Genomic DNA, 23,502 nt, shown 5'->3' with positions numbered 1-23,502 from the left:
CTTTGCTAGATTGAAGCCAAAACAATTGTACATTAAGGGCTAAGCCATGTTTTACCTTCACAAACCCAGCACAAAAGCTAAACAAGTTAAGAGAAACAACACTGACATGGTTGAGAAAGATCTTAAACAAAACTTTCGTACTGCTGACCTATCCCAAACTAAACTGGTTCCAGTCCTTACAGAGGCAGAGGTGAGGAGAGCCAACCAGTTCTGCCCAGCTTCTGTTTTCAAGATTAGAAAGTGCAAAACAAACACAATTGAATCTCACAATTTAAAAAAAAAGGCAATTTTTTGTTGTTGCTAACACAGATAACTACAGCTTCAGCCTGCATTTTGCACAGCAGCTGCAAATGTTAAAGAGCAAACCTTGAATTAAGTTGGGCATTTTCCTGCCCCAGAATTCCTTTAGTTAGAAAACAAAGTGTATTTATAAATACAAATTATCTGGGTAGGGAACAATTAAACTTCATTATCACACTAAGCCTGAAATTTAGAAGCTGCTGGGACATGAACTCAATAAAATAATGAGAAATTAATATCATGTTAATATAATGAAAGCAATTTATGTCCCCACAACAGGAGGAGCAAGAGTAAATGCAAGAGAGCAGGCAAGGCAGGGAAAGGGATTTCTCCTGCCTCCCCCAACCTGTCTGTGCACGCAGGAGCCCAACACAAGGACAGCTTCACTGTCTCTGTTCTGGCAGCTCTGGCTGCTTGTGCCTCCCAACACAGCAGCCAAAGCACAGAAACGTCCCTGCCTCCTTTTCCCTAAGTTATGGAACAGGGAGCAAAGAGACAGAGCTCAGCAGGGGGATCCAAGTGCAGGTGTTTGTATTGTTTTTTATCACAGCATTGCCTAAGGACCAACAGAACAGGGGCTCCATGTGCAGGGTATCATTCACAGACAGCAGCACCTGAAACTGCTTCACTCCCCCCTTCCCTAAATCAAAGACACTTCAAGTTTGCACAGGACTTGACTATGGAAAAAATCCCTCCTTGGAAAAGCACTTCACACAAGTGCTTCCATGCCTTCCCCAGCTGAAAGCACTGTTCCTAAGGCTGCAGAATAGTTTTCCATACAAGAAAAGATGAGTCAACACCTCACTATGGGGATCCCACATCAGGTGATTGCATTCTCACTCACTCATACACATGCACCCTGATATTTATTTGGAGATAACTCCCTCTGAATTCAAAGGGGGCTGTATGGGACAAGTCAAGGGCAGAGCTGGACTCAGTCCATGTCCTGCCTCCTCTCCCATCTCCAGACAGATTTAATACACACAGATCCCAAGCTTCCTTCCAAACAAATCTGTCATCCTAGTTCCCACAAACAGCAGCCACTCTGCCACCAATGGCAATCTTGGGTCACACATTTCCATCTGATTCTTGAGGAATGAAAAAAAGCCATTTGCCCAATCCTGCTCCAAGGAATTCCTTCTGGTTTCACTGCAGACCACTAATGTCAGAGTATGTGTCATCACCATGGAGGCACATTGTTATAAAGGTGGATTTAATGAATTCTTTCACAGCTTCAAATAAAGATTTCAAAATGTGACTTGAGAAAAAATTATCTTGAACTGTAAAATTCAAAAACACATTTTTTTTCCACTTGGATTATTTAGTTAGCTAGTTATTAAAATATGTAGCAATTTCTGTGACTTCAAAGTCACAGAAACTTATTCAATAGCACAGAGGAACATACAGAGCTCCTCAAACCACATCATTTCAGGAGATTCTTCCTTTTCTTTCCAAGTCCAACTCTTCCCTCCTGGTCTTACTATAACAACAGCTGACTGTGGAAGCAGGTCACCATTCTGTACATCTTTCACTGGCCAACACACTATATGTGGCTTTCTCCAAATGAGCAAAGCATCAAAGCACTTCCTTAACTCACCTTCAAATCATGGCCAAAACAGAGGCCATTAGGATGGCCTCCTAATTTCTTTAATTAGGAGCCTTAAATAGGCAATTTTGTATGTGTATTATGTAGGCAGATATGCTACATATATAAACTAACGATGACAAATATTTCTATTTTAAAAAAATCTCATCCATACATTTGCTCAATACTGAGTTTGTCTGAAGACAACAGCTTCACGTGAGAGCTAAACAAATGATGTGATGTTGCTGCTTCTTCTGCAATCTGTGTTCTACTTCACACACTCACCAAACCATTTCCTTTTGGATTGGAGTTTGTACCTTGAGAACATGTGATCAGGATGAAGACATGAACAGAAAATGCCCAAGGATTTACCCATGGACATGCAACAGGCACAACTATCAGTAATGCCAAGCAGGAACAATGAAGTGTCCTGATCTTGGACACCAATAAACATTAGAATGCTCATTTTCATTTCATGGGCAGTGGTTTTATCTGTTGTTCTTCTCTTTAATCCCCATGAAATATTAAACAAAAGGCCCAGTCTCTGAGCAGTCTATCACACCACATTTTTGGGGGGAGCAAACAAAGCATCTCCATGATTTGGCAATGCACAAACAGCACTACAGGCCCTCATGTCCAAGGACTTCAGGATCACTAAAAATGCTTTTGGTACATTGCAGAAAACAAGCAGAGGTTCCTCCCCAGAAAGCTGTTAAGATATTTATCAACTAAATTACACTGACAGGGAACTGAGTGTTTGTTTTGGACAGAGTGTCTTCAGAGGGTACAGGACTGGTGCCCAATGCTGCATTCCTGACACATGCACACACTCACTGCACGCAGGGATGATGGCAGACAAGGAATCTGGGACATGGAGGATGGAAATGGCTCACAGCATTAGCACAGCTTGATGGTGCTGCTCACTTTTTTAGCTTGGCTGGCAAGGCAGCAAACAAAACAGAATAAAGAACAGCTATTTCCACAAGCAGGAACACAAGATATTCTCTCAAAATTTTAGATTCTGATAAGCATTACAAAAATTTGCAGAACTTTAGATATGCAGCCATTAATCATTGCAGTGAAAAAAAAAAAACTTTATGGCTTTTGCTGTTGACTAGGAGTATTACAGAATGAGTTACTACCCTTCTTTACAAAGCCTATTATTAGTATATAGACTCATTAAAGAGTATCAGAATTTCTAAGCCTCTCTTTCTTCAGCTTTTATCACCAAGATGTTTCTGTAATTTCAAGTAACAAAACAACAATCCTCTCTACTATGAAAGAAATAGTTTAGATTAAAAAATAATAATGCAGTCTTCAATACATAGCCAAGACTTGAACCACAAACAACAGGAGTGGAGCGAATCAGCAAAAATGTCTTCATTTGTTCCTCAATTTCAATGTCAGAGGGAAATTTACTTATAGAAGTGGAATGACTTGATTTATGGGGAGGGAATATTAAAAAACAGAAAACACACACATGAGAAAGCTTACAGGATGACATCTAGTTTTTTTAAATCAAAGATGCTTCTAGAAACATTCCTGGGCTTCTTGCTTAGCCTGGATTAGACAATTTGATATTGTCAAGCAGAGATTCTTGAACTGAGACAAGAACAGCCCAATCTGGGGAGAGCAGCTGTCAAACCTGTTTATTTCACAACCCTTAGTACATGTAACAAGTCACAGTGGGTTCTGCTGAGCAGCCAAGAGCTCATCAATGACTTACAGCTGGCCACTGCAGCTTCATTTTCTGAGCTGATGGACCCACAGACACAGGTTCTTCCTGGAGTCTGCAGCAGCCAGGACCTCTGAGATCCAAAAGAACCCAGACAAAACCATTTTTTGCCATGTTACAGGATAGGGAGCAAAAGCAGAGGAAAGAAAAGTTCGACTTCAGTGACACTAAGCACCTCTGAGAGCCTCAGAATAAAGGAGCTTAAAAGATCAGAAGGGAGTTAGGGATAAAAATCAAGGTTTTCCTTTTTACACCTTAGCTTCAGGAATCCATAAATCCTTATTCAGGTACTTGCAGTAGCTGCTGCCTGTGTTTTTGGGCCATCTCTTCCCTGACTGCCAAATCCAAGAGGGAGTTGGGAGAAGGAAGAATCTTGTCCACATTCTGTAAAGTTCTATCAGAGGGGATTTTGCTGTCCTTACCTTGTGAGGAGACAACTGCAGAATGATCTCAAAACCTTATTTGGCCAAAAAACCCACACAATGGGCCTTGTCTTCAACTAGTAAATAAACAGGTCCCACAGTTACCCCTGTGACATGCAGAGACTGCAGCTCATCATGGCAATAGGACACAGCTTCCAGGCAGGAACCACAACTCTATCAGATTCAGATGAGAAGTGCTCAGTTCAGATGAGAATTTTGGGTTTTAAACACTGCTGATAAGCTATCTGCAGCCATCTGCAGCTCCCTTCTCTTCAGCCCAGTCACAGTGTGACACAAAATCTCAGAGATTGCTTTGCTAACATTTCATTTTTTTCAAACCAGGACTCCAGAGAGCTGATCTGAACTCCCTCCTTTAAGCAGCAAAGCAAAAGGAGACTCTGGTGCTCTGCCTATATCTGTGTTATGTCAATTCTCAGCATCATCTGCCAAGCTCCTGAGAACACAATCCTCCTTCTAGACTGTTTATATCTTTTGGGAAAAGGATGCACGCACACCACTTCTGTTTCATTTTTGTTTTGTCAGACAAGTTCTGCTCCACATTGCAGAAAAGAGGAGGTTAAATGAGCCCAGACATTTCAAAAATTTAGGAGACATCCAGGCACAGTTAACCTTATTTTCCAAACTCCCATGTATATACTCTGCTATACAGACCAGCTCCTCTCAGCTGCACCAGAAATAAAGCAGACCAGGTAGTGACTGAACAACAGCCCTGACTGACTGGGATTTCTAAAGGGGAAAAAAAAGACATACTGAGTCAATTAATAATAAATATTTCCACCACCCATCGTGTTTCAACATCTCTACTACAAAACCATTTCAAGGGGCTTGGACCTGACAAGAGAATTTGCAGCAAGCTAAAACTTAAATCACTTTTATCCAGTACAGATGAGCCTTTCTTTTTTCCCTAGGGAAAAAAAATAGAGAAGCTTTTATGTTATTAACTCTAGATAGTATAGAAAAAATATTTCTATGAGTATTTAAATAAAGTGTTTTTTCCTGACATAGTGCTGCCTAGTCAGTTAAGGACACAATCACAAGAACGTGTCCTACAGCACCATTCTGCCACTTTGTCCAAACAACAGGCCAATTCCTGACACTCCAAGAGCAGCTGTGTGGCATTGAGAAATAAGTGCTTTCACAATGACTAGGCACACCAAAACCGACCCAGAATTTACTCAGTGTACCAGAACAACTACTCCAAATCCATTATGGTCTGCTGGGCAAACACATGCACTAAAATCATAATTCAACTGCGTCAATAACCTTTGCTATTGTGCTTTATTCTCCTTCAGTGAGAACTCTGCAAGTTTTCAGAGTTCTCAGCAAACATCAAATTAAAATGTTTATCAGGATCAACAGCTGCCCACAGCACACCTGAACTTAAGTCACAATTACGAAATCTCCCAAGTCTGTCCAAATTGCCAAGACTGCACCTTTTGAGACACAATCCAGCTCCACGTCACCCATTGTCTCACAGGACAAACATATTTGTCACTAACAAGTGTGAGATCTCACACCAGAAATGTTGCCCCCTTCTCCCTCCATATCCATTTCTTACCTCATGAGAAAGTCCTGCACCATGTGGCTAAGCTGACAGATTTTACTGTACCAAATACTCTGAGCATTATCACACCAAACACCTACATAAGCCAGAAATCACATGGAAAAAACTAAAACATAGAAAATAAAAAATAAACACTTGGGGGGTCCCAAAATAGTCACAACAAATCTCTTACTTGAAATCTTTTACTGAAGCAAGACTTCTACCTTCTGTCCTGTATTTTCAACACATTTTAACAGTGCAACAACAGCATGTGGGAACAAGACAAGGAAATGTGGCTTTATGGTAAAAGGGGAAAAACATTAAAAGGTATTTGTGGCATGATGGGATATCCTGACCACATTACTGAGGGCTTGTCACGAGACACTCCCATATTTCATGTCTAATCTCTATGAGTAGGAAGATAAAATTGATAAGACACATCTGTCAGAGAGCCAGGCATATGACCAAGGTCTTCCAAAATACAGCAGTGGTTTGGGGTCTCAATGGGAAACATGCAAGGCTTTGAAAATCCCTCAAAAATCCAAATCTTGACCCATCTTTCACAAAGGTATTGTTGAGTGATCTACAAATGTTGGCTCATCTCTCCTGGGTATTGGGAGGAACCAAGCCAAATTCCTGCCAAGAGCAGAGACTTGTGTTTGACTTGAAGCATGAAAAGTACACAGTCCAGTTTCCTCAAGCTATTCAAATACAGAGACAGTGTGGGTGTATGCACACACAATTAAAAACAACTGAAAAAACAGCCTGGTGGAGCAATAACTGCATCAGCCACGTCCTGGATAGCTCTGAAACCCCTATCAGTGCTCAAAAAACAAAATGTAACAAAGTGGTGTCCTCCCTACCACTAAACTTGCTTGGTTTGAAGTGACTGAAAGAACAAGTTGCCATGACCAAGCGGGAGCTCCTACATAAATCTTGGTTTATGATACAATAAAATCAAGTGTTTCTTTTTATTTAATTACAAATGAAGGGCCAAACTCAAAGGTTAAGACATCATCTGCCATTCTGATAAGCAGCAGGAGTCCCAACAAGCCTGAGTTTGTATATTCAGCTTGGGAAGAGCAGAAGTGTATCCCTGCATGTTAAATCAGCAGCACACCAGAGAAGCTGCTGTAACCTCACTGCTGTGCACTGTCCTTCCCCTGCTGTCCTCTCCCTCAGGCCAGGATAACCTTTGTGCAGCCACACAGTTATTTTTGGGTTATTTTTCACCAGATAAACTCTCCCATTGGGTGCACCACACAGGCAGGTTACAGTTTGAACAAGATCCCTGAACGGAGATCCCAGGGATTTCCACTGGGTGGGAGGCCATAAAAAGCTGCTCTTCTCTCTATTAGAATTTCTCCTTCCCTCCTCCAAAGCTTTTGGAGCATACTCAGTGTTGTGGTTTGAGGGGAAGTGTTTATCTTGAACCAAAAGTATAAGGAGAGGGAAATAAGACCCAAAAAGTGTCCACCATTATTATTTCAGGGTACCCTACAAGTTGATCAACACACCTCTAAAAAGCTGAGTAAATGAACAGTTAAAACACAAGCCATGCAATAATACATGGGGTAGCAGACAGAGGGTAAATACTATTTTTTAGACTTGCTAAAAATAAGACAGCCAAAAGACCATGACAAATTATTTCAGAATACTTTACACAAAGCACACAAGGTTACTTTATAGCCAAGCCCTTCCACAACAGAAACAGAAAGCAACACAACTGAAAAAAACTGATTAATTAATGCATTTGAACCAAGTCACAGAGTCACTGGGAGCTCATCACTTAGAGAGCAGCAAGCAGAGAAAATGACAGCCCTAAACCAATTAAATAACACCTTGTGTTCCCCCTGCCATGTGGGGCAGTCAGGAACAGGCTCATGGAACCCAAGGTGGCAGCTGAAGAGCTGCAGGTGTTTCAAAGTCACCAGCAGGATGTGAGGTTTAACCTGACGTGAGCAGTGCGGCTCTGGTCAATGACACTCAAAACAGATGAGCTCATCCTATAAATGCACAAAAAGGCAACAAGATAACCACAGGGTTAGGAGGATTGGCTTTTCAGGAAAAACAGCAGAAAAAGCCACTCAACTATAAGTCTAACCAGAGTAAAACTTCATATTGGAAATTGTATTTCTCATCAGTCACATCAGAGGGGGTCTGGAATCAGAATCAACAGGAGTAACAAGACAAAAAATAGGTTAAAAAATTAACATTACTGGTTTTAAAAGGTTTTGTAAGTTAACAAGAGGAGGATTTGATGACCTGACAGTCTTCAATAGGTAACCAAATCTGGTAGAGATGATGTCTCCACTCATATCTACAGTCCTGGTTATGTGCTCTAATGACTGAAACCCTGAAACAATAATAGCTTAGGAAGAAAAATAAAAAAGGAGACAGAAAAGCTAAGACTATGTGCATCTTAGAACATCTGGGCTATGCTTGCCTTCCTTTAAAATTTTTTTTCAGTATTTAATCATCTGCTCATAACAATAATCACTCTCAGCCATCAGTCTAAAGCAGCCTTCCCAAATTCAAGAGATTAATAGCCTTCTATCTAAAAGCAAGCTATTTCTCTTATCTGGCACAACCCATAATACATATATGTCAGAGACCCAATTCACTTCACTTGGATTCACTTGTACCAATTTTTTTACATGGTTGAAAGAGAATAGGTAAGATCACCCCATTCTGCTTGTCCTTAATAGCCAGTACAACACACAGGAGAAACTGGAGTGAGAATCCCCAGCTTGTCTTACTTCAGACAGAACATGCAATTTGTCATGGAGATATATTCTACTAGCAAAAATCCTGAAATATTCTACTGTAAAAAATTCTTTCTGCAGCAAAAGGTGGTGGCCATGACTCAGCAAATCATCCTCCCCTCCTCTCCAGTCCAACCCAGGCTCAGGGAACCTGGTGCTTTCCAAGGCTGCAGCCTTTTCAGTGAGACCAAAAGCACCAGCAGCCTTTGAATGCTATAAAGACTCAGTAGTATTTTTGCTGTTGAGATCACACGGGTTTTCTGGACTAACAAAGGTAATTTTAAATTTTACATCATATCACAATTCCCTACTGAATTTCAGTTGATTAGGACGTTATTTATTCCCTGCCCTAAAGCACCATTTAGAATGACTTGCTAAATCTCTGTTGGCTTTACTATTGCAATTTGAATAGCTGGACATCAGAGAAGGAAGAATGAGCTCTATGAACTCCTTTAATACCTCACAGAGCAGAGCCCAAATGATTCTGAGCAGTAAGATGCAGAAAAACAAAAGATGCAACCAGTAACACTTTATTGCCATCTTTCATCCAAACTCAGACTCAATCCTTCAAGACATAAGCCTAGGCAAGTATGTTTTTAGAAGAAATATTTTGGCAAATCTACTTTCTTTTTTAAGCTAAAGTTAAAGGAGGTGTAAAGAATGAGCCCAAAACCAAGTAAAGCATTTCCTGCAGGAATGGGTGTCTCACTCAGGAGTGGCTGTGCCACCTGGTGCTGAAGCTCATTTACATCCCAGCACCTCTGATCCACTGCAGCATCCCAGGCACCTCCTTGGGCTCTGTGCCTGCACTCCTGGAACTGCCCCACTGACACACACAAGTGCCCCAAATTACAGGGTCAGCTTTCATTTCTGTAGCCCACAGATTTTTATGGCACTTCCTTTAAATGCTTCTCTCTCTCCCTAATCTTCATTTTCCCCATTGTAAGTGCAAGGACAATATTCATTAGAAAAACCCCAGAGCAGCAATTCTGTTTCCCCACCTCCCTGGTCTCATTTGGGAATCTCCCACTTCCTACCAATTTTTAAGGGTCATTCCTCACTTCATTTTCACATAATCCCCAAACAACCATTATCACATCTTTTCTCAGCATGAGATAAAATATAGACTGTGCTTCATAAACAGTGGAGACCTTAAGATTACATTCTTGGTGGGACACAGCATGATAAATATTTCAGGGATGTCTTGAAATACCCTACAATATGCAACACGTGGCCAGTGAAACAAATCTCAAAAAAACAATTATATTTTGATTTATTAGAAACAAAAAAAAAAAAAAAAGAAAAAAAGAAAAAGGAAAAACACACCAAAACCTCCTTCCCCCATCCCACCCTGGTCATTGAGCAGGTCAGATTTCAATTTCCTTTTTAAGGGTGGCAGAAATCCTGACCTACTTAAAGCATGGTAGGGAAGGTTTTTTTTTGCATTTTAAAATTAATAATTCAAAAAAATGCTTTTTCTTCAAGCTCAAAAAAAAAAGGCAACTCCTATTCTAGCACATTAAACCACTTGGTGAATGTCATGCCAACTTTTAGAAGCTAAATTGTAAGGTCATATTCAATGCAGCTACTTTTAGGTATTAAAAATAAGGAGAACATATCAGGCCTTCATTAGCTGTGCTGGCATCTCAATAATTTCCTACAAATTGTGGGGAATAAAAACCCAGCCCTACACCAGTGAATCTGGAGGGAGCTTCCCAGGTTATCAAACACAAAGGACAAAGTGAGCAAACATTACTCACCATTGCAAAGACATAACACGAGCTGCTCTCTCAGAGCTGCAGCACATTTCAAAGAATATTATCACAATAAAAATTTGTGATGCAAATTTATTCCTTCAGGGTTTGTTAGTAGGAAAAGCCACGAGGAGAATCAGTTGCACAGAGGGAGCAGAAGCGAGACAACTCATATTAACAGAGGATCAAAAAGATGAAAGGAAAAAAGTTGTAACAAAATACATTCAGTTCTTGTTAGCATTTCTCTCAGTACCCATTCTGCCACAAACCACACAAAGCAGAATACCCCAGAGAAGTTCCTCAGCAGAGGATGCAGATGCTGGAACAGGAGGGAGGAGGACACACAGCTGCCTCCCCACACTGGTGAGATGATCATGATCCAATTGTTGTCAAATGATCTGAAGGCAGATAAATATCCACAGATCTGCTCTTCATTATGTGAAGTTCCTTCCATGTACAGTGAATTCAGAGCATAGATTGTTGGGATTTTGTGTGTGCCTTGTTTTTATGTGTGGAAATAGCCTGGAAGAGTATTTTTGAATGCCTGTTTTAGCATAAACCCCACCTGGCATCCTCTGTGGGACTGGTCTAACTTACTCATTTTGCAGAGTATTTTTGTTGATTCCTATCTCTGTGTAATGTTACTGGGAGAGACAAGAGTTCTGCATTTCCATTCACTACTTCAGCTGTAAACCTCACACAGATAACCAAACCCCACCATTATCCATGGCTACACCCCTGAGCTTTGTGCCACCAGAGCCCACTGCTCCCCCTGATTAACCAGAGCCACTGAAAACAAGTAAGGGAAAGGAAATCTGGCCCAAGATTCAGATGATCAGTCCCAGACAATATTTGAGCTGATCTGTTTTATCCAACCATCAGCTGAGGAGCACTCCACAATGCTGCATGTTCTCTCCTAATAAACCACACTGCTCCATAATTATACACGAGCTGTGCACATATTCAAAAGCAGCATTTATTTAGGCTCACAACTGTATTAAATGCCATGTGTAAAGAACATTGTTTCTGGCCTGAGAAAGTGTGTATGGTATTTTCCCTATCCATATAAATCACACACAATAAATGCTTGATATTATCTAGTGCCACTAAAGCAGTCAAATTAAAACAAATCAGGGGAGAACAACCCTGAGTACACAGCTCGAGGAAGTTTGAAATACAGGATTTCATGCTTTTTATGCTCTGGATCTCAATCAAATTACAAGCTGTACACAATAATGAAAAGGATTTTTTCACAACCACACACTCAAAAAATAAAAATTAAAAATCAACACATCTATTTTACACATGATTATTTGATTCTATTGATTCTTCCAGAACACAATAGCCACTAGGAAAATCCATGATGACCAACAATTGGGAGATCCAGTGAAGACAAAATAAAGCAAAGATGAGTTTTTCAGAAAGTAATGGCCCCTCCAACTCCTGACATTTTGGGGTGCCCATGTAACACTGCCCACCTCTAACTTTCTTGACCAAAGCAAGCTGCATGTGCAAAATATTTCATTCTCTCTACCCAAAAATGACTCTCTAAGGGGATATTACACTAAAAATCTACTCTCACCATTTTATTATGCTATTTTATATCCCTGCTATTTATAACACATTTTTGTTAATTTCTCTAAAGCTCTCAGATTCCTGTCAACATCAGCTACTTCCTTAACTTTCAATTTTAAAGGGCAACTCATGCTGCTTCCACCCCCTAAAACCACATGCAACATTTTGGAGAGATGTGTAAGGCATTCCATCATTTCCCAGCATTTTCTCCAAGAAATATTAGGATGCTACAGAAAAGTGATCACTTTTCCTAGTCCCACAAAGCCCATGAGCCAAGTTTACTGGTAAAAATAAAACAAAAGGGATCCAAAGATAAGGAAAAGATGGATTGCTTGTAGATACTGAAGACTGCACCCTGGCTATTGCACACAACAATTAAAGCCTCAAAAGAATCCAGTTAGGGACAGGGGCTGTGGTCCATGAGTCACAGTGCCATTGTGCAACTCAGGCACCTGAAAAGCAACTGCAGCTCCACAGAAAAAGCCATTTACAGCCTACCCAGGGCAGAAAACACCATAGTGGGTGTTTTCCTTGGAAAACCCTGTAAAACAAGTTCGGTGACACCCACTACAGCACAACCTGAACCCAATGCACAAAGTTAACCAGTTCAACAAAATTCCTGCGTGAAAAAAAGTGCTAAAGGTGGTCATGGAAATCAAAGATCAGGCCACATTCCCAAAATGATTGAACCCAAGAGAGAAAGACCTGCCCTGTCTGTACAGGTGAAGCAGAACCATCACCTGCTGCCCTCAGTTAACTGGGGCAGGGGGGTGCCAGCCCCAAAACTGAACCCATCAACACACCCCAATGAGCCTGCAAACAAGCATTGCCCAGGTCACCATAAATAAATAAATGTGTAAATTAATTCAGTGATCCTGGGGCTATAATATTTTTCTCCTCCTTTCAGGAGGCATTTCAATGGCTCTTTATGCTTAGTGTCATATCTCAACCACTACAACATGCTGAGCCTTCAAAACCATTTTGTATTAAAAAATAGAATGCATGACTCGGATGGTTTTGAGACATAGATGCTTACTCAAAAAAAAAATACACCACCCCAAAATATCCCCTTAACAGCAATATATATTACAGCTTCCAGGACTGACAAGTACTCATCTGCAAAACTTCCAAGTGACACAACTGAGATATGTGGGAAATATTGGGGCTTTGGCAGAAATCAGTATTATTAAACACTGCAAGGAAACTCCCTTGACCAGTCCTTGAGTAATTTTAAAGCAGGGGAATGCCAAGATGATCAATTTTCACCTTTTATCTGAAAGTGTTCTCATGGAACAAAGACTCTCCCCCACCAAGGAGCATTTCCTGCTGGTCACTGCCTCTTATCTGGTTGCTGAAGACCTTGGCAATGCTGACTGGAGCACTCTCACTGCTCAGGGCAGCTGCACTTAAACCACACAGAGACAATCACACCCCACTGCCAGCCAGGCTGGGCAGGTGGAATTGAATCTCACTCAAATTCTCATAGGCTTTAAATGATAAGCTGTTAAAACTGTGGGAACACAGAGGAGGCAGCTTAAACATAACACAGTTTAACTGCACACAGATGTGGATGCACTGATAGGATAATGTATGTTTAGGTTGTGCTAGTGAGGCAGCAATTGTCACTCTGAGCACCAAGTCTGACAGCTCAGACTGTCACCAGCACCTGCCTCACAGAGTGAACAGTGAAAGACAAACCCATGTGATTTCTGCTCAGCAGCTTTTATCAAAACCAGATTCAAGTGAGGCTAAATGGGCTATTAAATGGCCAGGCCAAAAGAGGTTCTTTGGTTTTGTGAATATACAATTAACTTTCCACATGCCCAAAATATCGATTTAACAGGCATGTTAACACTCAAGACTTCATCATTGATAAGCTAAAAATGTGTGGCTGAACAACAGCTCACAGCTTGTACATTCTCAGACATAACATGTCAAAATGTGAATATGTTCAGGTCTATTTTACTATAAAAAATGGCCTAATCCTTCAGTCAGTGACTACTGGGAGAGGTGAAGTGGCTTCAAGGCACTCAGGAATTGAGGTCTCAAGGAAGAAGAGGAAAGAAACCCTCAGTATTTGGTGGGCTTCAAGGAGGCCCTGGACTCAGCTCCATAAACTTATTTGAACAGTCTCACAGGTATCACCAGTCAACAAAAAGCCTGTTCATTACTGTTTGCAGGACCAGGCCCCTCAAGACAATGGTCTACTGAAAGCAAACAAAAAACCCACTACACAGAGAGGAGAAAATGAAAAAAACAGAGTACAGACACTTGAGAAAACACTTATTACATGTACTGGTAAATCCCATCTAACTGGAGTTTTTGCTTTCCCTGGCAACACTGTGTGGGTCCAGGACAGCCTGATATTCACCTCCACAAGCAGCCCCAGCACTGAGGCCATCCTTATGCCACATATTGTAAAAAACTCACCAGGAACTACTTTCCACTTGTTCTTTGCTACAGACAAATACTCTTCAGTCTTTGTTCAAAAACAAATGCTATAAAAACTAATTATTAGGTTTTAGACTAATATTAGACTACTTAGACCTAGATTACTAAAAGGAAACCTGAACTCTCATGCAGAAAAGTGAGAGCCTGAACATGACCTAGAACTCAGCACAACAGACCACAACCTGCTCTGTTCCACTCCAATAGAAGCAATAAAACTGCTAAAACTGTAAGATTTCTCTTCCTGCTCTGCAGGAATGACTTGTGAACCATCAAATTCACATACAGCAGAAAAGTGAGGACAAGAACTGCATTGCCCAAGGGCTGGTCCAAGACATGGAGTCTTTCACTCCCTGTTCTGGAGTCAAAAGTGCACATATTTGGGCACAGCACCAGAAGTGCAGACATGCAGACACTCACTCCTGCTTGTCCTCCCTGAGGATGACTTTGCTGCAAAGGTCACAGAGCAGAAATGCTTCCTCTGTGTTTCACAGGCTGCCGATGCCACGTGGGGAAAATGCGTCAAGGCAGTCACTCCCAGAGCATTAAGGAAAACCGGTTACAGACAATGGCCTTCCTCAGCTCTCAGAGTGTTTACAAATGTGATGAATGCCACTGTGTCCCAGCATGCCAGCTTGAAAATAAGTCAAGCACCTGGCCCGTAGCACAAAAGGCTGACTCACCTGCACAGCATCTATTCTGCTTTGAAAAGACCCCAGGTTTAAGGCTCCTGGGGACACACAGTACTCACATGATGCTGATGGGAGTGAGACTTTTCCTGCCCTTCTCTCCCTCTGCACACACCAGCACAGACAGAAGTTGTGGGATGGCTTCCCAAGCCAGGGGACAAGGAAGATGGGGACAAAGATGACTTGCATACATGTGATATCTGTGATAATGCACAAACAGCCCCTGACACCAGCTGACCCTCTGTTCCAGGGCGAGAGGTGTGAAAAAAAATAACACAGATAAGGAGACACAAATATTGAAATTTATGTTCTATGAAGTTCTAACTCCAGGGTTATTTCCCATCCCATCCTGGAGCTCCACTGAAAACTCATGCATGAAACTGGGCCAGTGCCATAGCAGGAGACACTGCATCAACTAAATCAGGAGAAAACTGGTTCTTGTTCCTATGTACCTTCACCTTCCAAATCTGTTTACTTTTTACACTACAGCTCATCCAAGCCTTTTCCTTTCCTTGCAGAGAACTGTGAGTTGGGACTCATGAAAGGTCTTCTGGTTGCTTCACTGTAAACAACGTTCAAAAGAAAAAGAGAGAGAGAAGAGAAAAAGCACTTGGTGACAACAGCCAAGACACATCAAATATCAAACTTGCTTCACTGCCATTCCTATTACCTTCCAAACAGATTTTGCTTTGCATTACCTTCACTTTCATTTATGTAGACAAGAAAAATAGGCCAAACAAAACCCATCACTTTCATGAAGAACCACACTGTGCACCCTCCTGAGTAATCTCTCATACCAGCTTCTCATTCACACTGGTGACAACATTACAAGCCCACTGTGAACCAAATCCCTGCACAAGTTTTGAAAGAATCATGAAAATATCTAAAAGAGAAGAGATCTGAAAACTGTTCCCCCACTGCAAGAAGAAAGTTGTTTCCTCCCCAGCACAGCTCTTTTCAAATTGCACCACTTTCAGTAATCCACAAGTGATCCTTTTATTTTCAGGAGCAAACTTTACATAACACGAAGAGGCAGTTCCTTGCCATTTGTTTAAGTGAAATCCCAATCCAAGCCACAAAAGACAAATGGAGCCTCTGCAAGCTCAGGTTGTCAACTAAAACAAACATCTGAACTCCCACAGCAGGGACTGGGGAAATTGTGTGGGATCATGTGAGATCAAAGCTTTTTCTGCATGGCTGACACACACCTAGGGCACCTCAGGCTGCAGGAATGTCACCAGGACAGCACTGGAGTTATCAGCAAAGACACATGCAGCCACCTCATACAGATTCATATATTTATTTTTACTGGTATCTAATATGGCTACTACAAGTGCAAGGTCAAGTCTAGTCCTACAGTAGCTTATCCTATTTTAGATCTGCCCTGCAACCTCTACAACAGCACCTGTGCCCAGGAGCAGTACAAGGAGGTAACTCAGCTGATAACCTAAAGTCTAAAACCCTAAAAGGGATCACCTTACTGAGCTGATTCACCACTCAGTGCCAAAAAAAGGGCTGGAACACGAGGATGGGACAGGCATGTGGCACAGGGAACACCTGGATTTTAATTAGCTGGAGTAACCAGGGAGGCTCAAGTGGAAGTCACCACACTCCTGCAGCCAGTAATTTTTATTTGTTCTCTTAACCACACCACTTCTCTTCCTGTTGTCCTTATACATAAAAGGCACCACCAGTGATGTCTGATCATGTCCAAAGCATAAAAATATTTTACACCAACCTGGCCAGTAACAAAGCTCATTTGTGCTGGAAACAGAGTCTGGGGAGAGCTATAACATTTTGGGCCCAAGCAATAATAAAACCACTGGAAAGGGTACAACCACAGATGCCTGGCAAAGGTAAATGTAACACAAAATTTAAGACCTTTAGAGGTATCCCAGCACATAGCAGGGGGGTTTGATACCAGCTGATCTTAAGGTCCATTCCAACTCCTTAACACTCTATGGTAAAACATGTAAAAATTCCAAAATTATGATGCACAGAAAAGCTGAAGTATCATTTCCTTAACTCATGCAAACACCCTTTTCTGGAATGCCCAGCAGCTACTCACAGGATTGGCACATTCTGAGTTTAACACTTGGCATCAGGAGGCTTTCTGAAGGCTGGTTTGGTTTGCTGGGGAAGCAGGCTGTGTGTTTGAAGATGAAGTGTTGATGGAAGAGAAGTTCACAGAATCACAGGGTTGGAAAAGACCTTCAAGATCATCAAGTCCAACCCAGCCCCAACACCTCAATTAAACCCTGGCACCCAGTGCCACATCCAGGCTTTGTTAAACACACCCAGGAATGGTGACTGTTCCACCTCCATTCCCCTTTTAGCACATATAAAATGTAGAGACCCCATTAAACCATTATGATTTTTCTCATCAGAAAGAAGAGGCAGCATTGCTTTAATATCACAGGAGAAATACATAGGCACAAAAAGTTTTATATCAAGAATGCTAAAGAAAAGAAAGAAATCAATGTTCCTCTTATTCATTCCATATGCTTGATATGTCCAAAAAGTAATGGATTAAAATATTGTGATTACAGCATAAAACACATCTTGCAAGATGAAAAATACCATTCCATGTCAATAATAGTATCTTACCACATAAACAGAGGAACCACTCTAAGCCTGAGTCCTTATCTTGCAATTTTCTAACTTTTGGGTGCTAAACTCTACAACAAAGCTTGGAATGTGGCTTTTATGCACTATCTATGCATTCCTCAACAGATTCCAGGCAACAATGCTTGAATTATCCTTGAAGAAACTGGAAAAATAATTCTGGAGCTATTAGGAAAGAAAAACAAACAGAGTTTTATTAATGTAGTTGCTCCAGTCTTGAACAAAAAAAATGCTCTCTCATTATGAAATGAAGTTGGACTGGTGTATTTATTACAGTCCCTAGTAAAAATCTGACCTAGTCAAAGACTGGCAAGTGGAAGGTCTGGTATCACTCAGAAGAAGATGAGCAACAGCCATTAAATGTGAACTGATCACATTTAAAGGGGCAGATGACACAAACCTCCACCTCTCCCTCATCTCATTCACCTTCAGCTTCCTGTAAATAGTCCAAGTCAATGTGAGAAGTGACACTATTAGGACAAACTCCAAGTCTGGCGCTATCAACTTATCTTAAATAAACCATTTGTCTGTGTTAAGTAAACTATTTAACAGAAAAACAACTATCAGAAAAACTGATGTACATTTTTTAGAAGGGAAAATAAATAGAAGAGGTTTGGTCCTGAAAATAATTATCACATGCAGATTTTTCACTATTTCCAAGAACTACCTGCACATGTGAGGCTACTCTGGCACTCCAGCACCTGCAGAACTGAGGCAGTCTTTAAAACAACAGCCTTGCTAACACAGATCCTTCATCCACTCTTCTGATGTACAGCTCTGCATTCCAAACAACCAGGAAATGGGAATGTGTTGTCTTATATAGCAAGAGTTCTATTATCACTATGGTGCAAGGATTCCATACCACCAGAGTTTCATACCTCCTCAATGTTTCTCACAGTCATCTCCTCTAAGCACTGACTGTTCCTGGTCCTTGCAGCAGCCATCTGACCCCAGATCCCACCAATCCACTCTTTTATACCACTGTTCTTATTGGCTACAGGTGTGGCCTGTTAACATCAGGCCTGCTCCTAACCTTTAGTAATTGGTCCAGCTGCAACTCTTTAGGGGATAAGAGTACATTCTGTAGCACCTTCATTTACCCATACTGTATCCCCCTACAGGAATGCTAAGTAGAAATTTGATTTTTTGTAATTAGCCATCATAAATTCAGTAAATATGGATATCAGTCCACAGTGGAAGTGTCCATCAGTGACACAGAGCTGGCACTGCCCAGGGTGAAGTCTCTAGAACAGACCCACACAGCAAACATTCACTTTCCTACTTCAGGACATCTCAGATGTAATTGCCCACACCAGATCTGATCTTGTAAGGAAGAAGTCTCTGAAAGCCTTGAAATCACTTAGGAAAGCATTCATAAGGTAAAAAAACAGGGTTCTTGCAACAATCCAGACCAGGGATTCCAAGCCACAGGCTGTGCTGCATTTCCCACAGCCCCCTCCCCAGGGCAGGGCTCACTGAGGGCAGCAGTGGCACCAGCCCTGCCCCGCTCTGGCTCTCAGGGATGCCCCGAGCCTGTGCCAAGGCTGGCGGTGCCAAGGGCGCTGCTCCAGAGCTGCACCTGCCAGGAGATGCCAGCACAACACCTCCCCTGGGTCTGCACCACTGAGACACCACCAAGGACAAGCTCTGAGTCTCACTAAAGGCTGAGCAGAATTGTGGGGCTGCTTCACACACCTGAAACAGTTCAGGATATCCATATAATGTGCTCAGCATACTGCTTCCATTTGTGAAGCTGCTAAAAAGTGTTTATAGAAATTTAAATGGAAAATCATCCTGCTGGTGTAATGCTCCAAGCAAATCAATGTAGGACAATAAGAACTGCCAAAAGAAATCAGGATACAAACATGTGCCATGCAACTGCAGCTTCCTCCTGGTACTAAAGTAATACTTCCTTTCAAGGAACTTAATAGATAAAACAAAAAATTACACATTGCCAAGAATGGTACTCATCCCATCCCCTCTTTCTACATTACTCTCTGTATTATTACAAAGGCAATACTATGTGTAGTAGAGAATGTTTCTGGTTATTAAATTTTATGTTTCCCTACTCAGTGGCATCACAATCTATGTGGCCTTTTTCTGCAATTAACATCCAAAACACCAATTAAATATTTATGGATAAATGTCAATTAAGATTATGAGAAATAATAAAAGGACCATAAATTAAATAATGCAGATAGAACAATAAACTATTTTCATATGACCAAAATAATGTTTTAGTGTTAATGCTTTCTTGTTTGAATTAAAAATGTAATTATGTACTCATAGGTGTCATTGTTGCATAAAATTTGGTAAGTAATACTATTTTTTCAGCATTATGATTAACTCCCAGTAAGAAAAAGCCAAGCAAGACTGGTTGCTTCTTCCAGCAGTGCAACATTATTGGATGCTTCATATCTCCAATAAGGTATCTCCAATTTGAGACTGTCCATGGTGCAGTACACTGCTATTCCTAGACTATTTCCATCTTCTGCAATTAATTATCACAATACTACATTTTGTTCAGTATTACCAGCTCTCCCACATATCCAAAATATTTTCCCACTATTGTAGTTTTTAACTAAGGAATTAACCCCAGGCTTGCTAAGAAATTTAAAACAAAAAAAATTAAATATGCAAATACTCCAATATGAAACTATGATAACCACCTTGTTGTTGTTGTTTTAAGATCATTGCTTCTGTTTGCTGATGCTGATTTTTACAAAAAGGGAAAAAAAAAAAAAAAAAAAAAAAAAAAAAACAGGTTGGAAACAAAACATTTTTACCAAATTACCACAAGCAGCCAAAAGTTGTAAGTACAACTTAAGGAACTGTAAATTACGTGTGATATGCTGTTCACAAATAAATCAGATTTATGGTTATGTGCAGTTGTTCCTGTTACCTGGAATTAGAATTAGAAGCTCATTAAAAATGAATACATTTCAGAGAATGAAGAGGCACAGCATTGTATTGATGAAAGCTTCATTAAATTTTCAATGACAGAGCTGCTTCTATATTTGTGGAGGAAGGACACAGTAGAAACAAGTTGGGACAATTCTCCTTCAAGCAACTTTGCATCTTTCTACTCTACCTAGAAAACAAATGGATTTTAAAACAAAATGTTGGGCTAATTAGGCGTAAGAGAAAATAACTGTGGTCCATTATAGTCAAGGAATGGTTATTTCAGGTCAGCATTTGTTCTTGTATATATTTGCCAATTACACAAGTGATACTCCAGAAGAAAGAAACCAGGAGAGAGAAATCAGGTTTGAATGATCAAGCTCCTATAAAATAGAGGCTCTGTATTTTATCTGAACTCCACAGCACAGTCACTTCTTAGAATATTCACTTTAAAAAAAAAACAGAGTATGGGAAATGAAGCTTTACCTATCAAACAGTAAGAGATAACTTCCTGTGCAAGCAGAAATGTAAATCTATTTATCAAAGTCATGCAGCAACGCAGCTTTGTTTTTACTGCAGAGACTGAAGCCAAGAAACAGACAGAAAGCAAACTATAGCCAAGCCCACTACTCAACCAAATTTCTCATGTTACCATTGGCAAGTCAGACAATTAAAATCTCCATATGTAACACAGGCTACATGAAAGAAAGCAGAACCAAAACTGAAAAAGTGAAAATTCAAGCGGCCTGATCCCTCTTGTGGTCGTGCACCACAATATAAATTTATTCTATCTCCACATTGTGCTAGCCAGTTTCCTTTGGAAAAAAGGCTTATGCAATCAGGTGCTACTCAGCTCCTCCCCTCAATATCCATTACCTTATGTCAACTAAGGCAGGCAGGGCAGAGGCCTCAATGCCATGTTATTCCTCTAACAACCTGCATGATATATGGCCCAGGCACTACACGTTTTTCTGAGCACACAGTTAAAGTGCATGGCCTGCCAGGCACCAGCATGAGGGTTTGCTCTTTCCAGTCTGTTAGGATCCCACCTCTTTCAGCCTTTTGGACAGGCAACACTCAGCTAACACACTCAGGCAATGCCAGTTTATCCTCAGACCTTGTTTATTCTGCCCTGCTCAAATCCTGCTTCGACACGTTTACTGTTTTTCTCCCCCTCTCCAGTTTTCCTTGGCATGCACAGTCAGCATTAAATAACTGACCTTCTCAAAACCACCATGAGGTAGCATTATCCCCACTTACCAGATAAGGAAATTAAGCCACTATAATTAATGCTTGAAGCATGCCCAAATTTCACATTCCTGATTAGAGAGTGATTAGCATTAGCGCTCTGTAGGATTTCCTCTGCCCAAAGCCCGGCTCCCAGGGAGGGCAGGAGGAGTTACCCAGAGCCTGCACCGCCACAGGGGCATCCCATGGGCACAGCAGAGCCCCTAAAAATGCTGCACTCCAGGCACTTGGCCAGCTCTGTAAAGCACTCCAACACCCAGGTCTGCTCCAGCCCGGTGAGGGAACACAGCTCTGAGTGCCTCCTGCACCTTTCCTCTTCTCCTGGCCAAGACTTTTGTATCCAGCCTTGGAAAATTTCCATTTAGACACCTACAGCCCCACAGCACAATGCTCAAAAACACAGCTCTGAGTGCCTCCTGCACCTTTCCTCTTCTCCTGGCCAAGACTTTTGTATCCAGCCTTGGAAAATTTCCATTTAGACACCTACAGCCCCACAGCACAATGCTCAAAAACACACTCACTGTCCTCACCTCTGATTGCCACAGCCTCCCCATGCCTTCATCCTCCAAGAACTTCACATCTTGCTACACACTTGTGAGCTCCAGTTTTCCAAGATTGTCCCAGCCATCACTCCTTCTCTCAACTCCTCATGTAGCCATGTCCCTTTCCCTAAGCAAGTCTCCCTTGTGATCTCTGCAGCTTCCTTTCTGCCATACAGTCAGACTGGGAGGCAGCCTCCCCTCTGGACCACTGTAGGATTTCAGTTTCCCCAGAGCCACAAGGTGTTTCCCAGTCACAAATTCCCTGTAGAAGAGAAGTTCCCTTCCAAAATCTGGCAGCTGGCAGCAGAGGTTTCCTTCAGCCCCCATGCAATTTGAGCTCCCTAACTTCATCCCAAGACACAAATCTCCAAGGGGCTGTTCCACTCACCCATCACTGAGATCCTGCCCATGTGAAGGCAGCTCATTCTGCACACACCCCCTGTATTGCCTTCCCCAAAACCAGGCAGACAGAATAGAAATCAAGGGGGTGTTTGGCAAAATTTTGTTGCAAGACTAGAAACTAAAAAGCTCAAAGAAATGCAGCACTTCTAGACTAAGCTCAACAAATATCTCTGCAGCTCCTGAACTCCTCCAAGCCTGCTCAGCTTAATGTTCAGCAACATCCCATCACCCTGGCATTGCCCTCAGTCCTGTTAACCTCCCTCTCTCCCTTTACACAACACAACATACCCCAAAACTAAAGATAACTTTTCATTTTTTCCCTTAAACAAGGGATCTTGCGCATTTAAAGGCAGCCTCCCATTTGTAGTTCACAGCACATCAGTCACAAGCTTATCAAACCACACAATTGCCACTGACAGTTTTTCCAGGGTGTGTAAGGATGATTTTTTTCAGCCTTTTAAAGCCTACAGACACTACCCCCAGAACAATCTGGACTCTTCTGTTTACACAAGGCTATTCATGTACTCACAGTAAAGATTACCCAGCCACTAGTTACACCTACAGCTTGTTCAGATCCTAATCCCCACAAAGATATCTTTTTTTTTTTTTTTTTTTTACAGATAAACACATGACACCCTGCAAGTAAGACAAGTTAAACATTTGTCTGCCTGTACTTGTCTGGGATCAGAGATCTTCCTCCTTCACCCTGGCTCTGAGGGCAGCTCCTGCAATACCTCTAATCCCAGTGCCAGACTTTCCTGCCCAGTTAGACCCAACACTTCCCATTCTGGCTCAGCAGCCTCAAGGTGTCAACACTGGCCAAACCACTCCCTTGCCTTTTGCTGTCTAGGAACATCAGTCCTCCTCTGCCACCCTGGCAGTCTGGCTGTCGGTTTCTCGGCTGTTTAGGTGGCCTGGAAAGGCCCAGGGTGGCCTTGGACAGCCCA

The 23,502-nt window shown here is 41.6% G+C and overlaps 1 protein-coding gene across 1 annotated transcript in view; it reads right to left on the bottom strand.

The window, feature by feature from the left end:
- The window catches only part of MNAT1 (MNAT1 component of CDK activating kinase), a 119,959-nt gene that overhangs the window by 85,996 nt on the left and 10,461 nt on the right, over window positions 1-23,502 (bottom strand). The gene's annotated exons all lie outside the window — the stretch shown is intronic.

The sequence above is a fragment of the Melospiza melodia genome, chromosome 6, assembly GCF_035770615.1.
Source record: "Melospiza melodia melodia isolate bMelMel2 chromosome 6, bMelMel2.pri, whole genome shotgun sequence".
Lineage (NCBI taxonomy): Eukaryota > Metazoa > Chordata > Aves > Passeriformes > Passerellidae > Melospiza > Melospiza melodia.
Note: the sequence above shows the minus strand (reverse complement) of the source record. Positions and strands in the feature narration are given on the sequence as shown.